General features: G+C 39.2%; 1 protein-coding gene across 1 annotated transcript in view; it reads right to left on the bottom strand.

The window, feature by feature from the left end:
- Nucleotides 1-15,235, bottom strand: part of ZBTB20 (zinc finger and BTB domain containing 20) — a 25,439-nt gene extending 10,204 nt beyond the window's left edge. The window contains exon 1 of the mRNA XM_085326039.1: nt 15,052-15,235. The gene's annotated coding sequence lies outside the window, so the exon portion shown is untranslated. The remainder of the gene's footprint in view (nt 1-15,051) is intronic.
- Nucleotides 15,236-16,859: the final 1,624 nt, after the last annotated feature.

The following is a 16,859-nucleotide window of genomic DNA, read 5'->3' as shown; positions in this document are numbered from 1 at the left end:
AAGAAGAAAGAAAAAGAAAAAAGAAAGAAAAGAAAAAGCAGAAGAAAGAAAAGAAAAAACTCTCAGACAACTGCACAGATTATGCACATTTGCAGTCCTCCTGGGATGCAATTTGAAGCTGGCATGGCATAAAGGTGAACCATATTACTGTGCAAGTTTGAAAAAAGCTCCATTTCCCCATATGCAAATGTACTGATTAAACTGTCAGGCTATTCACAGAAACATGCATGGAATTCATCCTAGACTAGTAAGAAGGAGCACAGCATAGATGGGAAAAGGAAAAACTTTTGTTGTGTAATACATGACTGAGTGCTTAGTTTAGCATTTTCCTGAATCACATCCACCACTCCCGCTGACTTTTATGCTAGGAGTATTCAAAAGAAGGTAAATTTTACCACAAGAATGACAATGACAGCCTCTGCATGTACAGTACCAAAGGGGAAGACAATGGCAGAAGGAAACAGCAGGCAGTGCCTTCCTTGAACATACTGTAGAAAATGTGGAAGTGCTGTAGTGAGATACAGAAGTGTGGAACAGTGTTAAAGGTGGCTTTCTATTTCCCCAAACTTCTATACATGGACCAATACAATATATCTATACTGGTAAGGTATGGCCTGCAAAGGTGACTTCCTTGTCAGAAACATAGAAATTTCGTGGTTTTTTGGTTTGTTTTTTTTTTTTTTTTTTTTTTCTCCCTTTTTTCAAAATAAATTCTTTTTTTTTTTTTTTTTTTTTAACTGAAAAGCGGAGTTGGTTTTATTTTTTTAAAAAATTTTTTTTTTTTTTTTTTTTTTTTTTCTTTCTAAAGTTGTCTTTCTTTAAAAAAAAATGGAAATTTTTTTTTTTTTTTTTTTTTTTTTTTTATAGCCACTAGATGTCCCTTTCTGCAAAGCAAATGCTTGCTGTTTTTTTTTAATGTTTATAACTGAGAGATACCACAGAATTTGATATTCTTTAGTGTGCTTTAAAATTATGGCATCTCAAAGCTCATTGCACTATTGCTAGAAACACAGTGAATAGGCAACCATCACAGCTACTGTACTTCAGCARCTCAGTGCATAGTCTTCACCTGAACCAAACTGCCTAAGGCATTGGAATCCAAGCTCTTTTTTGAAACTACTCTGGGTCTTTCACAGGAATATCTAGCAGAGGGAACCCAAAAGCTTTGTTTTGCCTTCACACTTGAGAAACAAACAGACAAAAAAAGAACATTTTACATCCTTGAGAGATGATAGGGTTGTGCAGACTGATCTAGATTGAGTTTTTATATGAATTTTCTGCAGAAGCAATCAGTAAATTGTTTTGCAACTCATCTCACTGATATTTAGACATGCTAACTAGAACTAATTTGACATTACTATTTAGTTTGTCTTCCTGACAAGCTTCTCAGGCTTCGCACCGGGAATACACATACTGAGAGACGGCAGATAGCACTGTATCTCCTATAAAATCATATGGTGTCTTCACAATCTTACCACCAAAATGACAAATGCCTCCCTAAGTGGGAAGATATCCCGCTCTAACACAAACAGCTGGGAGTCAGAGTTGGTAGGCTCTCTTCTTACTTTTAAAGTTGTTTCTCTGTCCATCTCTAACCCAGTTGCCAAGTCTTGGTAACCCCACAAACTGAAGTAACTTGCTGCTACTGTAGCACCACCACGGACCAGTACCATCATCTGTTCCTTATCCTCATTGTCTGCTGCGTAGTAGCTTTAGAAATCTCTAATCCTTGGTCTCCAAACCATATATCGGAGCACCACAGCCTTCTGGTGGTACCAGATGCACCGAGTTCTTCAGTCAGTCATCTTGTCTACTCCTTTTCTTTGTGGTGGAMACAATTTACTTAGACCACGTCTTCAGAAATTAGCTTAACATGTTTGTGAAAAATAGCAACATGGCGGATTTCATCTCCCTTCCCAGACTATCCGTTCTCTCTCTCTCTCCCCCTTAACTTTAGAGTAAGAAAGTTTTCCTACCATTTAACTTTGAAATCAGTTAATCAACCTCTCCTCTAACAGATATAGAGAACTATTGACCACTTTCCTCTTATACATTGGAAGATATCTCATATTTCTTCTTTAGATTTATGTTTTCTAGAAAAAAAATCATCTTTCCAGTYACTCTTACTGCATATATGTTCTGAATCCCTTCTCATTCTTATCCTCTTCTAACTTCTCTCCAGCTTGTCCCTCTTTAATTTACAATGCAGCACACTTCAGTGGAAAAAGTACTCTTAGTTGAGTGAGCTAAATGAAACAGTTGCCTGAGATAACTGATATATGATACTTTTTAAGTACTTTACAGAATAAATCAAACAAGTAAATAAAGCCCTGTTATTAAAAATAAAACTCTACAGATTTTCCTTAAAAAAAAGCATTTCTGAATAAAGAATACTTACTTTGGAATGAAAATCTCAACTCTTGTATGAATATGACAGTTCAGTGGAAATATATGATTTCTATCACAATATACGAAAGCTCTTGTGGCTCCACAGTTTCCACAGAAAGCTTTCTCATTTCCATGTGTCTGTCTTCTGTTTCAAACTTAGCAGCATAACCGTGGGTACCTTCTTCAGTTCCAAAGCCCTGATCAATCCCTCTGGATCCATTTTTATTTTTCTGCTGTTTTCAGGTTAGTTACTCTAAAATAAAACTAAATTGATAGAGCAAAAATTAATATCTATTATTTCCATACACGTAATCAGTCCTGCATCAGGTTCCTACTCTCTGGGAGCAGGAACTCTCCTACTCTTAGCATATTCCAATGAAGTCAGAAAGGCAGATCTAGCCAATCCTTCTCAAACTGATTCTCCTGAATATTTGGCCTCATTTTTAAAAGGGGACTTCAAGAGGAAAACCTTGTATGGAGTTTCAGGAAGAACATTTGTATCCTCAGCAGGAGATCTGACCAGGAGCAGCCCTTGCTTTCTGTTGCTTTAAAGGTTTGCTGGAGTTTTCACCCAATCATCTGCTTGAACATCTTGAAAATCAGTATCTCCTTCTATAATATCTATCCAAAACAAACACCAGATGACACTACACGAATTGCCCTAACCCTACCAGATTGTTGTTAGAATAAAAATATGTAGCAGTCTACATTTAACAGGAAGTACTGTATTTTTACCAGCATAACATCTATTAATGTGTCAGTAATATACTCTATGGAAGAAAGAATCACTGCATGTTCAAAGCTGTCAAACTTCTCTAGATTTCATAGTCTAATAACTACATTTATTTATTTGAAAGACAGAAATGCATGCACACACAAACACAACCTTATTCTCCACGGAGCAAATATATCAAATAGATGCCTAACAAGAAAGAGTTTGTTTAAACTTTGTTCAGAAGACAGGCTCTTTTTGCAGAGTCAGGAATGCTGAGCAAATTTCCTATGGAAAATTTATTCAGTAAATTGTCCTGCTCTTTTTTAGCATCTATCTATGACAAGATATCTATTTTACATGTAATTGAAGACTGAACCATAGATGTGCTTTACATAAAATTACTCCTATATTCAGTGCACATAAAACTCCAAAGGTAAGGACAGAATTCTACATTTCAACTTTACATGCTTATGGAGCAGCCAAAGAATCACCTTCCTATGCTTTGACTGGAAGACTACAGTTTAGCAGCACTAATCCTGTTTACTCTCAAATTTGCAGAGTGGCAACGTGTGTGCTTCAGTTTGCTTCATATGTGGAACATGGAGAGCCTCACTCACCCAATTCAGCAGAAGAAATGCCTGCCTTTATCTTTACAAATTGTTCAGCRTTCCCTGGATAAAAAGCACTATAGAAATACCAAGAAAAAACTCCACAGGTATCTTCAGATCTTTTTCTCCATACTTACTTACAAAATTTAAGTTTCCCTCCTGCACTGTTCAGTGCCTTGATTCCTCTGTTTCCTTATGGTGCTCCTTATCCTTCTTTTAACTAAGATATACCAGGTAACAACTAGCCCCAAATCATGGCATTTTGGTGAAGTGTTATAGCACGTTCAGCTATTTCTAAGCTAAAGAAGTACTTCATTTCCAGACACGGAAAGTACCTTTTCAGTTTGTATTCTTGCTATTTTAGGAATTTTAACGATACTTCAAGAAAAGAGGGAACAATCTCAAAAGCCACTTTCCTTCCCAGGCACATTTATGGGCTTCAGACCAATACATTAGCACTACAAACACAGGCACACATATATACACATAGCCCATTTCTCTGAATTCTGTGTTCCTCTCTCAAACCTTGTATATAGACCCTCAGTTGCTACAGCCATGCCAATATACTTCCCTAGTATAGACAAAGACTATATTGACAGAGGAAGTTTTTTCTGTATGTATCTAAGCACCTCCAAAAATATATATACTAAACTAACAGAAAAATCTCCAAAGCTGCCATCAAAACCAGGATTTTACTGGGCTTTACCAGGGTGTTAATTCCTGTGTCCTGGACTGCAGTAACCAATTTACATTAGCAAAAGATGTTAAAAAACATAAAGGGAGAAGAGTACAACAGTCCTCTCGCAACTGGAACAGACAAAATTAAGTAGCCACATGATGGCACCATTTCCTAGGAAGAGAAACCAGGTGCTGCTCATCCCTCTCTTCATTATAGAACATTTTAATATTCCAAATGAAAAGTCTTTCGACTGCACTTGCTTGCTTCCAGAGAGTTTAGGCACGACTATGCCAAGCCTCAGCAAGGCAAACTGCTTTAACTGGCTCTAAGTTTAAGGCAGTTTGATTCTTTAAAAATCTAGGTGCTTCTTTTACTAGTTTTCATTCCCAGTGCCAAGCCATTATTTAGAGGACATGCTGCACTAGGGCGTTTGTAGTAAACCCACCACATAACAGGTATGAGGCAAGATGGGCTCACAATGCTCATGAAGTTACTGTGTGAATACTCTCCATTTAAAGAAAGAAGAGAGGGACACTTACTGGGAAAAAGAACAAACAAACTTTTAGGAAGATGTAGACTACCATGGTTTATTTCGCTACTCCATGGTTCTGATCAAAAGCTTATTGTAGTCATTAAGAGCATTTCCATCTGCTTCAAGGAGCTTTTGTTAAAAGCCTAGTAGTGTATATGGGACTGAAGACCTGTAAGGAAAGTGAACAAGGATTCCTTCTGGTCATCTCACTGGGGTGGATTGCATAAATTTATGTTCTCCCTCAGAAGCATGATTTAGGGAGGAGAAAGGGCTGGAGTTGGGGGGTGGGAGCTGAGTGTGGAGAAATGAATTAGAAGGATAAAAGGTTCAAATATATTAAAAAGTGTCTCCAAAAGAGACAATTGCTATTCCATGAACTCTTTCAGATTTGCCCTGTATTGTTAGCTTTTTCCCCAGGCAGAAAGACAAGGAGCAAAGCTTATCTGTTTGAGTGTGGTTAAATACAGTAAGCCTGAAAGCCTGTGGGCTTTGGGTAAAAAGAAAATATAGACTAAAACCTCTTAAGATAATTACCTGTTTAGAAGGTTTCCATTCAAGCTAGAATCCTCTACAGAGAGCGGTAGCAGTCTGTTAGGAAAAGGGTGCAGTCAGAAACAATTGGCTTTGGTGGGAGAGCTGCAGTCTACCAAAGGGTGGTGTTATACCCTATACTCTTCCTGAGAAATGCCTTTAAATGTGGCAAAGTTCGTTGTAGTTGTAGAAATAGAGGTTGGGGGGAGAAACAAGGAATAGACACAAAGTTGTAAGTGCCAGCCCCCAGCACTGGGAAAAGGATTCTTTTMTCTCTTTCAGTAGCTGTGTCTCAACTCCAGTTAGAGAGAAGCTATCACATGAAAATGCTAGATTTTATTTGGTTATTTTTTCCATTTATCTTTTTTATCTATTAGTGAAAGGGTAATTGTTAACTACTACAACTGAGTGCTTTGGTGAGTATTTCAATTTAGAAATATCGTGAGACAGATATTCATACTGTGTTAGACTGTGGCTTCTTTATCTTGAGTTTAGGGGGAGAGAGTTCAGGCCTGCTTATAATTCAGATTTAAATATCAGTGGGAAACAGAACATGCTCATGTCATGGATATTGAAGGCCACAGGGAAAATTTCTTTCCCTCAGTTAGACCTCTGCAATCTCTGGGAACAAGCAGAGATTTCCAAAATCACCTGCTTAGTTTTTGTAGGAAGAGAAATGTATAGTAGAATGCTTTAATATTAATAAAGGCATTAAATAACAGTACAGTATTTATGGATGGCTTGATACTATCAGACTAAGTTGTATCATTAAACGTACATTGTCAGTTCTAATACTTTTTTTCCTCATGAAAAAGGTCCAAGAATTACATGTATACAAATGGATACAGATGCTAACAGGTGATACTAATACAGTGCGTAAGAATTATTTCTTGGGTCTGCCCTCAGGAGCATTCTGCCCTTTACTCAGCCTAAACCATTAGAGATAGCATATGGCTGTTTTTCTTTGGAATAAGGGTGGGCTATGCCCTGTTTTGAAACACGACATAGGATCAAAACACGAAGTCTTTCTATCGAAGTGGACATGGTTGCGCACAAAGGCATGAAGCAGTGGGGAGAAGTCCCTTGTTCTGTTTTTATTTGTTCTATCATAGCCCTTTTCCACACAAAAATTGCTACTTTGTGTTTTTTTTTCTCTGTGTAACATCAATAAATTACATGTTATCACTCCTATCATCTACTTATAAAGAGTCTTTCAAGATATTTAATAGAGGCACAATATTGCTACACTTACATTTTCACTGGTTAAGAACTTAAAAATAGCTGTGGTGAGATTACTTTTAATTTATACTACTTCTCTCTTGTGGGCTTTCAAGAAGAAGCGTTTTACCACATGTCACAGATTGATACAGAGTATACATTGTGCATCCCAGCCAGGCAGAGATCCTTTCAGTATTTAACACAACAAAGCTGGGATGAGTAGGGGTTCTAGTACTTGTTTATCCATTTTTCCTAGCTCCTGTTAATTCCTCAGGGAGCTATTTGTGCTGAGGAATTAACTAGAGATCTTGACTTCTCTTTGTCCTGCAGCTCCTGAGTGGTGGATACATGATAAGACTAGATCTCATCTTATTTACCCTTCTAAATAATTCTGCGAGACAATGAAAACATGCATAGAAACATAAAAAAAATGATGGCAAAATGGCATTTTCCCTTGCAATAATAATAGTGTTTGGAGCACTGTGGAACCCAAATGCACAGCACTAGTAAGAACATGCAGTTGTGCTCCATTGTTATGAACCAGGCTGTGCAGACAAACACCCTGACTAAAATGAAGGGGTTTAGTGGAACTGTGGTGGCTTACAATTGATTTTTCACCTATGGAGTAGATAAAACATCACATTTCTTGTAGAAATACAATGATCTTTCTTCTCACATCCCATTGCATGCTTTATAAACATTAGCAGGCTGTATAAATCAGTATCTTGTTTTTCTGTTTCAGGTTGTCTCCCAGCACCACGTTAAGACTTCACTTCAAAACTGTAGTGAGTGAAAGAGCTCTCTTTGTACAGCCAAGAACAACAAAAAAATCATTTTATTTTTCTCTCCTACAAATACTGCTCTGGCCTTACCTTGTTCTAAAGTTATTGAGTGGTATCACAGCACAACGATTATATGACTACTTCACCATGGATAAGCATGAAAAAATGCAGAGAAAGTGACCACGGAAGCTCAGATGAAAAAAGCAAAAAGCTCCAATGCTAGACAGATCAGTGGTGAAAGAGAACAAAAAGTGACCAAGTCTATTTTTACATCAGTAGCTCTAAGTGTAGCTGCAACAAACTGGGCCAGCAATGCGCCAGCCAATGTTTCACAGTGTGGGAGGTGTCTCCTTATAGCATGCAAAGAACTAACCAAGAGAAGTGAACACTGAGTTATGCAGGGCTTTAACAACACATAGCAGAATAAAAGGACATGTGGATGCAGCTGCTTTTGCTTCTTTCAAGAAAGAGTCACCTCTCAAATGTTCAAAACTCTTTTCTGTTTGACTCTGCTACATGAAGTGTCCCACTGTAGACTGTATTAGGGAAATGGTATATTTAGTTAAGCCTTTGTACCCAAGCAGGACTGRGGAGATGACAGCAGTAGTATGCATGGTTAAGACATGAAATAACAATGACCAGCATATTATAAAGTTTGATACCCTTCAAGCAGATCATATGAAAAGGTAGTTTTGGCACATACAACTTCAGGATGGAGGATTATTAAAAGAAAAAAAAAGGGGGAGGGGGAGGAAGTTAGTCATAAAGAGTCTGAAAGGAAAAGATAAGGAATTAAAATCCATAGGATCAGCAGGGAGGTGGTCTGAATAATAGTTTATTAGAATCAACATGCACATCCAAGGTCAACAAAAACAAAAAGAAAGTAGAAGAACACTACAATGGTTAAATAAATAACAAGGTAAAAGAGGTCATTAAAGCTGAAAATGTATCCTTCCAAACATGGAAATCATGCCCAAGTGACACTAATAGAACAGAGCATAAACTCTAGCAGGCTAGATGTAAAATAAAGATTAGGCAAAGCAAAGAGGAAATTTAAAGAAAAACAGCTAAAGGTATAAAGACAAGCACCGTAATAAAATACTCTTTAAATACATCCGACAGAGGAAGCTTACAGGGCAATGACTAGTACCAAAGAAGTGCCTCTGATTATATAGATGGATAGGTTAAATAGACAAGGAGCAGACTTGGTGGGTTAGCCAGATCATTCACGTACGAAAGCAGTAATCAAAGAGGTTAGAGAAAGTGTGCAGTGGAACTGATATTTTTGCTTTAATTTTCAGATGGAGGATGATGGGAGGTAAGCTACCTCAAGGGGGAGAAGAAGAAAGCACTGTCCTGAAGAGCATTATTAAAAAAAAAAAAAAAGATATCCTAATAAATTAAACAATAATAAATACTTAGAGTTGCATCAAGGACTTATGAGTGAAATAGTTGAGACGCTAATGCAAAATATGAAGGAAGGACTTGCAGGAGGACTCACAACTTCAAGTATGGTAATAAAAATCTGTGGAGGGACTCTGAAAATACGAACAGATAAACTCAGAAACACACTGCAGATGTCTTACTGGACAGTTAAAATACGTCTTAGTAGCTGTAGTATGATTTACAAGCAGAAATAGCACAAYAGTATCAACCCAATCACATCAAAATTTTAAGAATGGCTTAAACCTATGAAATTTTAGAGTAATAGACTTTTATCGTCCTTCCTTGTACATAGAAGGAATAGATGCACTGCAGACATATCTTCAAGCCTTACTCCGACGTCATGAAAGCCAGGAACTTGAATAACTCTTTTAAATTGAGTCAGAAATTATGAATGTTATCATTTAACTCTAAAAGTGAAAACAGTAAGAAAAAACACTGAACACCACAAGGACTGACAACCCAGCATCAAGTCAATATTATGGTCATCAGATAAGAGAATCAACATTTAAGATAATTAGACAAGATTTTCAAAAGTGTCTATGTGATTTATAAACATAAATGATTTATGCACCAGTGAAACTTAGGCTCCAAACTCACTGTCGCTTTTGAAAAAGTACTCATTGACTTCATAACTGAAGTACCATATGCTACTCGTCATTTCTCATGAGAAGAAAAGCCCGAGAGACCAATCTGAAAAAAAATCACTTAGTGTACTGATTAGGAATATACAGACCAGTTTTAATCAGTAGAACAATATTCTGCATCACCAATCTTTTGTATTGTGATGGCTTTTTCAACAGAAGCAGACTGAGCTCAGCTTACAGTTTTACATATCTGTACTTGCACTTCTTTATGCCATATGGCTCTATACAACTCAACCAAGTTATATCTGCTTCTGTAAAAACACAGATCATTCCTGGCTTTTATTTACTTGATAATCTTAGAAATATAAGCCAACAGGTTATAGAAACCATCCATGGTTGTTAAAGAGAGAAGTATTCACTATATAGAATTTCAAATGTCMTGCAAGACAAACAGAAACTAAGTCTCTTGACATCAGTATTTGAGAACTATGGATGTTCTTGTTTTCAAATTAGTTGCTACAGAGAAGTCCTATATCTTTATTAGTATATGGACTAAAATAGATATCTAAACATACATCATTTCTGAGGTCACCAAAAACAACCTAAAAATATTCAGCATTAGCTAACACATACCACACACAGRTTAGCAAAAATACAGATGAAATTACTATTAACACACTGTCTGACTCAGAATCCAAGGAAGCTAGTAGAATCAGTACTTCTCCTCTGAGAAATAATCATAGCCACACATTKCCAGAGCTGAAAATGGAAGGCCATAAGGCCATAGGTTTTCCTCCTGCCACAGAACTACATAGAGAAAATAGGAAACGTAAAAAAACATAAATATGAGGCCAAACTGCCTTCAGATTCATCTAGCCTCTACACTATTCCCAGGTAAAGCAAATCTGTTAATTCACAAAAAGTGGCTACAGGACCCCCCTAGCTGCTCAAGAAAATGAAAAGCCAAAGTTTCCATCCTCACTCTTAATGCTCTGTGGAGCTTAGAAAATGTTGAGGTACAGAATTTCCTCTCTGACTTTCTCCGTTATACTGGAAGGCTATCATACTGGAAAAATTAGACTTTAGGAGCAAGAAAAATGGGGGRAAAAAAAAGAAAAAGGAATGGCTCAAAGTTCTCATCCTGTGAAAGTTAAAAAATGTTGGGATTCAGACCAAGTCAACCACATCACTTGAGCATGTATGGACAAATGGTTCAGATCTGATCCATCACCAGAAGTGTCTAAAAAGTACATTTTATTTAATACGTAAGAGCTCCCTGTCCCTTCATGAACTCAAGCAAAAATAATTTTAAAAAGTCTTCCCTCTTCTCAACTTCTTGCCAATGACTGTTTCGCTTTTTTTTTTTTCATTGTCCATGGCCCACCTTCCTTTTTGACTTTCTCTCCCTACTAGAATCTCAAACCTCTTTTAAAAATTCTGTGTTCTCTAAAAATCATAAAAATCATTTCAGCAGGTTTTCCAATGATTGTCCAACCTGCATCTCAGTCCTTTGGAAACTCTTTGCTAAGATGCTGGATCTCTCTTATCTGGAATATACTTCTTCACAGACAGACCATCCAATGTCTAAGAATAACCTTTTCAACTATCAATAGATAAAGAGATTCAGTTGCACTGTTCCCATGGGATTCCTTTGAGTTTGGACACATCTGTTAAAATGCATACATCACAGCCTGAATTAAGTTTTTGTCTGATAGTATCTCTGACCACTTGTGGAGGTTTCTGCCAAAATGATCTTACCTCTTGGCACTTCCAAAACATAAGCCTATACAGATATGGATGCCTTCTGAAGAGCTTCTGCAATAAGTGGCCTATAAAGACCAAACCGATTTAGACAGAGCCAAGTCCTGACAACTTCCTTCCCTCTCAGCAAAATTTTTGGATGCTTTACCTGAGCGAGTTCAGCCTTCAAGCTTAAGACACTACAACATTACATGTTATCTATCTGTAAGCAAGAAAATATATAGAAAGTTGCAAACAGCATCATCATATAGTTTACCTTTGCTTCTTTGAAACCCTTSCAGAACCTGTGCCTCCGTATTTGTCTTTGTAGTTTTTTGCACAAACTCCTTTCTTTTGGGTAAGCAGGTACATCTGTTTGTAACAGCTGACTAGCTAGAGGTATTTGGAGCTCTATCAGCTCACTCTATGATATAATTCCAAATTAATTTGAAGTGGTGCTTATTATCTGCCAAGCCTTACATGAAACCAATTACCTCAGGAAGCACCTCACCCTCTAACCTGCACCTCCAATCACATTGTGTGAGCTAGGATTCCCCAAAACTGAAAGGGAAGGGAATTGCACACAATGCACCCTAGATTCTGAATTTTGCTTCAAGAATTCACCTGCACTGAAAATAYATAATGTTCAAATCTAAAAATCTAAGTCCTACAAGAGTCCGAAGTAACAMAATTTCACTGCACTGGGAATAAATGGCAGCAGAAACAGCATGCAGAATATACTACATTACAGGACTAAGTTCTAAAAAGAGTGGTGTGTCAGATCTGAATTTAACCAGACTTTTTTTGCTAACTACTCATTTCACTAACACTAGCATTCAGACTACTGCCTAGGCTTTCTTTGCCTTTGCCTTTTACAGATGAGGAGTAGGTGGCTCTCCTAGAGCTTTTATTTCCTATGCTTAGAAAAAGTATTTTTACCTGAATCATTCCAAAAGCCACCATGATTTTTTAAAGTAGATTGCTTATGAATATTTCTCATAATAAATATGTGGTGGTGTTTTCTGTGAAGCATTAGTGATTGTGAATGCAAAATGGCCAGTGAAGATTTCAAATGGATTTGAGCAGGTCGTCCATAAAATTCAAGTCTTTGCTCCAGATTCATGAATGAAAGCTCATGGAACTATCTGCACATCAGTACATTTTTCAAAGAATTTAAATTTTTTACACACTGACTTGTGCTGAGTGTAATACTCTGCATCAAACCATTCTACTCAAACACTTTGTGTAATACTAATTTTTAAGTATCTTTAGATTATTTACCATCCTCTAGAAAGCACTTCATCAGAATGAAACCTCTCCTGAAAATGTAGTATGATCTGCCAGTCAGGGGGCTAGCGGCAGCACTGTGGTCTGGGCAAGGGAAGAGAAGCAGTATTGCAGTGTCTGGAAGGCAGAAGGACAGAAAGCTCTGCTGGTCCAAATAAAGCACCATCACAGGTCCAAAAGGCGAGGGGAAAAAGATGTGACAATGTAGCTCTGAGAGGAGGGGAAGTGAAGGACAGAGGTAGGGACTCTTGGGTGCGAGGAAAGAATCAGTTCAAATGGCAAGAGAGGCAAAAGGTAAGGAGAAGTTTTTAACGGCAAGAAAGCCCACTTAAAAATGCTAGGAGACACAGATATTAATCTCTCAGGTAAACTAATGTGTTGCAATATTAGGGACGCGCAATTAAAAAAAACCTACCACATGACACAACAGATACCTATAGTAAATATGCAGACATAAACTTATCACACCTCATTTTTATTTCATGTGAAAAATTCGTATTACTATTTTGCACATGCCAAACACTGATGATATGAATACTGCCCCAAACAAATACACCCTGATAAAGGTTATAACCTACTATAAATAGTAGGAGTTTTTCCACTGGTTTCAAAGTATGTAGGATCAGCTGACAGAGATCAACCCCACAGAAGTCTGTAACATTTTTTTAATATTTGTATCACTCTAACTGCATTTTGGGAACTAATTTTCAAACTTACTGAAAGGTAAGTATTCGTTAGTCCTGAAAATGCTATTAAACTTCTTTTCTAAAAAACTAACTTGAGTGTAAAAGGAGTATCTGATCTGGGTTTGCAATTTTTCATTCACATTTGTCTTATGAAYTTAGTAGGAATGGAAGTTGATTTATGGACATTAAAATCTTTGTGGTCTAAAAGATTCTGCTTGCCCACATAACAGGTAGAGTATGAAGAGCTCCACTTCCCCATACCASCTTCTGCTAGTATTCCTCACCCTAAATCTTGGCCACCTCAAAAAGCAAAAGCAGGATTCATTCTCTGAGTTCCCTACAATCCTGCTGGCCTGTGTTTTATGGTTGCTTTCATGACTTTCCATTTGTCCTGTCAAAAAACATCAGTGTGAGGTTTCAAATTACATTTGCTAACGAACTCTTTCATCTTTATGAATGGGATAAAGAGACTCTTGGTTTGAAAATAAGGATTATTTTTTCCTGTTGTTCTGCGCATTTTTGCATTTTTTCACAAGCTTTTTGTCATCAGAAAACACTGCMAGACAAAACTGTACCCCAGTTTTAACAGAGTCTGACATCTCAAATTTGAAGGGAATTCTTATATATGCTAAAATGCATCRTGCCTGTTGCTCCACTGTTTCACATTCTCTTCTCCTGCAGTCACCAGGTGAGATTTAGGAAATTTTCCCCAATGTTTTTATCAGTTCTATAAAAATCAAGATCTATAGAAGAAGCTCATAATGAATAAAGTCAGAAGCCAGTAGGAATGAATTGCAGCTAAAGTGATTTTGATAGTGATGATCCTTATAACCCGGCTGCTTCCAAGCTTGGCCCTGAGGCAGGATTTTTAAATTAAAAAAAGAAAAGGATATACATAATTTTTAATCTGATTTTTTATTGTCATGCCCTGATTTTTTCTTATAGGCCTCTGCAAAGTCTAGTTGGCTTCTGAGCTCTTGAAACCTGGCATCACCATCTTTCTTTCTCCTTTTCTCCCTTGTAAGCTTTACATCTTAAAACCACCTCAAAGCAGGTAAACTATATATTCTAAAACTAGTAAATGATAAGACTGATGTCAGCCTCTGTGTCCCTGCCCAAGAGATGTCCACGCAGGGAACACTGTGAAATGATAATGTTTTGAAGAGCTGACAGGGTAAATTCTGACTTTCCAAAACCCAGTTTTAATCACTTCCTTCCTTGCTTTTGTTTTTGGGGACAAAATGGAAAAGAACATTTTTTAAAAGGGTCAGTTAATCTGTGCTGAGTAATCTCACAGTGACTGCACTGAAAACAAGGGCCTTAAGCTGGTATGGCCTCACAAGTCTCCAGAAGTCTTTCAGACCTCTTGTAAGTTAAATCATGTCTCCTCTCCAGGAGCACTCCCCTCTTTCTTGGTGGAAATCCTTTCTAACCCTGGCTGTCAGGGCCAGACACTTGCTTCCTCCCACTGCAATAAGGCATAGATTGAAAATTTCAGTCAGTAGATATGCTTGGGTAATGAGAAGCATGACTATCTGTACAGGAGTAACTACACTGCTCGTTGGAAAAGTCAGGTTTGAGGGCTCTTATTTTACTTCTTAAGAAGAAGGAGCAGCTAGCAACCTGACCCAATAGCACACTTGCAGATTCCCCTGGCTGACTGTGTTATCATGATCTCAACAGAAAATACGCTATTTTAGAAGTAATTCCCATAGAAGGAAAAAGGTAAATCCTAAGGAAGTCTTGCTTGTGCCATTATGCAAAAAACATGCAACTGGCTGGAAAACCTTGCCTACTATCAGGAACGTATTTTTAAGGAGCCCAGAGCAACCCAGTAGTGTGTTGGTGTACTCACAATCAGATGACCCTGTGTGTGCGTGCAGGTTTGTCGGTGAATGTGATGAGTAGATGAGGGCCGGGCTCAAAGACAGAACAGCTTCAAGGTTCAGGCAGGGAAGGCCCGGCTTGGCGCTGCATGCACCCGTCTGAGTAATCTCATTCTCCTCAGACGCCTTCTGGTTTTCAGCTGTCTTGGGTTTCTTCCTGAAAACAAACAAAGAGACCTTTGAAGGGACTGACTGTGTATTTGGGAAAAGGCATTTTTAGACTCTGTTAAAGATAACTTTCTCTCCCCTCCTCCTCCTTTTCCCTTACAGGGAGGGAGGTAGAGAAGATTCTCCTCCATGCTTCTTGTTTGGAAACAAGCTGCTCCTTGTTTTGACTCTGATGCAATGGCCCTGAGACTGTATTACAGCAAATAGGCCAAGCACGAAGATCCTCATTCTGCCCCTACTGATGACATATAAAATGAAACTCATCCCAGCGGTTTAGACAGTCGGAGCTCCATTTGACAAATATTAACCAAGGCTGTAGCATTCTGAATAGAAAGAGTTATACAGAAATGTAATGGATTTGTCTGAAAAACAAACAAATATGGAAGTTTCCAGTTCAACACAAATCACAGCAAAGACTCGTTTTGTAGAGGAAAGCACTGAAGCAATTTTGAGATGCAGAGGTTATCGAAGTAAAGCATTAAGATTGGGAGGCTGAGACAACTGATTACGAGCATGATGCACATTAGCCATCCATGCCTTTCTCTCTCCTAAACCTCAGAGCACTTTGTAAACACAAGGAATTAAGCCTCTAAAGAGTATTAAGCAGGTAGTGATGACCACCTCCATTTAACAGATGGAGAAACTGAGGTAAAACAGAGGGAAATGACGGGCTTTCAGTCACGCAGCAGACCTCTGTATGGAAAAGGCAAGAGCCCACATCTCCTCATTGCTTCTTCTCTGTTTAAAACTCCTCCCAAATGCTTCGTGCGTTGCTCTTGGAAGCAGGTAGCTGCTGAGCTTCAGCCGCAGCCTCTCGCCTTGGCTTCACGCAGCTAAGCGCCTGGCAGCTCCTCTCACATGCCGGGGGCCACGGCAACGCTGGTGAAAACGCACAGGAGCCAAGGAGGCTTGGTAGCCCAAATAAAATCCAGTTATCCCCTGCCTGCCCCTGCAGTGAGCAGTGAGGGATCATTTTGGGGGAACAGGGGGCCTTCCTCGAGGTGACTCCCCTCGTGTCAGGCGGTTTGGGGGACCCATTCGGCCTGAGTCAGGCCCACACTGCTGCACAGCTGTTGCTAAAGGCAGCACCCCGCCATGCGGGGCAACCCCCACCGGCTTGGCTCAGGATCCCTCCATCCAGCCAAGCCCCTCTCAAAACACGTTCATTTGCCTCTGGAAAGGGCTGAGCCGTCCGCCCCAGGAGCGAGGAGCCTCCTGCAGCCCCCCACTCCCCCAAATCCCACTCCCCRACCGCTTGCCGAAGCGCGGCCACTAACACTGGCAAAATGCGGCTTTTTGGAGGACTAGTCCGGCCTCTGGCTTAATTTTTAAACACCACGATCKTAGAGAATGAAACAAAAGCCGGTGGAGCCAGGCGGCCACCTCGCCAGGGGGGCCAGAGTCCCCGGCGCAGCGCGGCGCGGCGCGGGCACCCGCGGCCGTTACATAAAGGGGTTACGTAAGGGCGCGCGGGCCGCGCCGCGCCCGACCCCGCCGCCATTTCCCGGCGGCCGCCGGCGGGGGGCAGCAGCCGACCGAGGGGCCGGGCCCTCCCCGCCGGAGGTGTCGGCGGTAGCGTCCCGGTGAAGTGTCTCCTCGGCCGGAAAAA

The sequence above is a fragment of the Rhea americana genome, unplaced genomic scaffold (genome assembly GCF_003343005.1).
Source record: "Rhea americana isolate MKP2758 unplaced genomic scaffold, rheAme1 scaffold_126, whole genome shotgun sequence".
Lineage (NCBI taxonomy): Eukaryota > Metazoa > Chordata > Aves > Rheiformes > Rheidae > Rhea > Rhea americana.
This window is presented reverse-complemented; position numbering and strand designations above follow the sequence as displayed.